Source organism: Dipteris shenzhenensis, chromosome 26 (genome assembly GCF_047967505.1).
Source record: "Dipteris shenzhenensis isolate YYH24624 ecotype China chromosome 26, Dip_SZ_1.0, whole genome shotgun sequence".
NCBI lineage: Eukaryota > Viridiplantae > Streptophyta > Polypodiopsida > Gleicheniales > Dipteridaceae > Dipteris > Dipteris shenzhenensis.
In genome coordinates, this window is record NC_141621.1 from 22,413,892 (window position 1) to 22,416,380 (window position 2,489).

Sequence of the window (2,489 nt, forward strand, 5' to 3'; positions counted from 1 at the left end):
TGAATGATTTGCATGGACTTGCACTAGAGTAGTTGACTCTATTGATGTAGAGAGAGCCGCTTGTTGTTCGTCTGGGTTGCCATGGTGGATGTGCTTACGGGGTGGTCTAGAGCTACTTTGAGTTATAGGTGTTGAAGATGCTTGTAGTAGCTAGGTGTTTCATGGAGATGTAGTTGAGGTTTGGAGGTTTAAAGTAGTCACCTTGGCATTGCTCGTACACGTGGTTGGACACTCCATCATGCAAGCTTTGGAACCTCAATCGAGGCTACTAGAGAGGGTAGTTAGAGGTTGTCAAAGCGTGTTGAATCTCTGCTGCATGCTCTCGCTCTTACCTCAAAAAAGTACGCTCAAGGAATATATCTCTCCAAGACTCCTAAGAAGAATGACTCAGAGATCTCTCACACAAAGGAGATCTCTAAAAAAGAATGCATCTCTCTAAAAAATTCTCCCATAAACAAACTCTCTCACACAATGGCAATGAATTTCTTTCAACTAAGTCTTTCAACGAAAATAATAAAAGCTCAAACCTCACGTAGCAATGTCAGGGAATGCAAATGATGGACGTAAATATCTCTCTCAACCTCTTAAGATCACATGCCTCAACAGAGGGCTTATCACCTCGACAACATGCAAGGGCTTATGAGCACCATTGGCTCTGATACCATGTTAATGAAAATGAGAGAGGGAGAGAGAGGAGTGCACACACTGAACACTAACTGTATTCCAAGGAAAATTGGAATATATACATGGACCCCTTACGGTTAGGGTCAGGGTTTGCCCCCTAACCCTTATGGTGCAATTTACACATGGTATCCTCAATAGATTGGTGGCATGCTACTATATCATCCACCTAGGTGTCTATACTTTTATGTATCTCTCCACCTAGAATGGCTATAACTTTCTCAACTCCTGTTCTCTTGCATTTCCCAATTTTTTTCTGAGTTCTTGTGCCAGATCCTAAGTACTCTTCATGGCAAATGTTTCATTTCCACTTCTTACTATTTAACACTAGTTAAGTAGAAGGACATAAAAATGTCCTAGGACACTTTTATGTCCTGTCAATTTAGCAACTTCCTAGAATTATTCAAAAGCATCGATAAGGTATTTTGGGGTTTTGATTATTTTCCATAATAGCTTATATGTTGAAAAAAACTTGGAACTATTATGGATTAGAACTTGCACCTATTACTTTGAGTTCTACCTAAAGTTTTAAGGTCAACCTAACACCAACATTTCAAGCTGTTTCCTCAAGTTTTAGATAAAACGGCCATAGTTCTTACTTAAAATGAGTTTTCTTAGAGTTTGTAAGTCCTAGAGTTTAAGGATAACTATAACACATATGTTTATATTTCATTGGAGCTAGATAATCATATTCATTATGATCTATGGCCTTAAATGTAGGGAAAAATGAGTCGTTTACAAATTCTTTGACATGTCTAACAAGTTTCAAACTCAACCATACTTAATACATGTCTTCAATAGGATATTATGGAGTAGTGTGAGTTTTTAGGGGACCTAATGTCATGTAGAACACCAAATTCAAATCGTATATTGATTGTTCCTTGTGTTGTAATTCACACTAAATTAAAGATAGAAGGGTTAAAGGATATCATAAGAACCTTAATACACTTAAAATTATACTTATAGAGTGCCTCTAATCATGAATGAGTGATACCAATTAAAAAGTTATATGCAGAACACTTATATACATGATAATTCAAAACTATAAAAGTGAGATTTAATGCGAAACTTGTTTTGGTAATTGATATTAGGAGCACTTACTCTCTTTTAGTTTTAGCCTTTATTATGATGTGGTAACTTTACCTTATGATATAATATTGTTATAGTTAAGATATGATGCTTTGTGGCTATTATGTGTAGTATAAAAAGATGTTTATTTATGAAATGCAACTTATATTGCAACTTGCTAGGCTGACCACTCTTGTTAATTGATAAATTAATATTGCCAAAATGATTTTTAAACAAAATTTACTTATGCAAGCATTTATAAGAACTTTTTCTACTACATTCTAAGCTAGCGTACTTTGTAAACCCAAGATATCTTTTCTACATAAGTATGGTGTCATGGGCTATAGATTGTAACATATGAAACATAATCATATCTAGATTTTCCCACCAAATTGGCACATTAAAAAAAGGATCATAAACCTATGTATCCTATGATCTATCCACACACATGCATCGTAATTTTGCGAGTTACTATGAGTCGATAATTGCGAGCTCCACAACCGGCTAGACTTCATGCGATATGCAAATGATCCGCATAAGCGAGCCCACAACCGGCACAAAGTCAAGTATTCTCTCTACACTCTTGAGTCCTACTTTATAGAGTACTAGTATATAATCCAAATTTTCTATCCACATGCGAGATGTTATGGGTTGGCCTAAGTGAACCGCCAACTAGCACAAGGATTAGTATTCTTCATCAACAAGCAAGTTGTTACATGTCGGCTTATGCAAACCTCTAA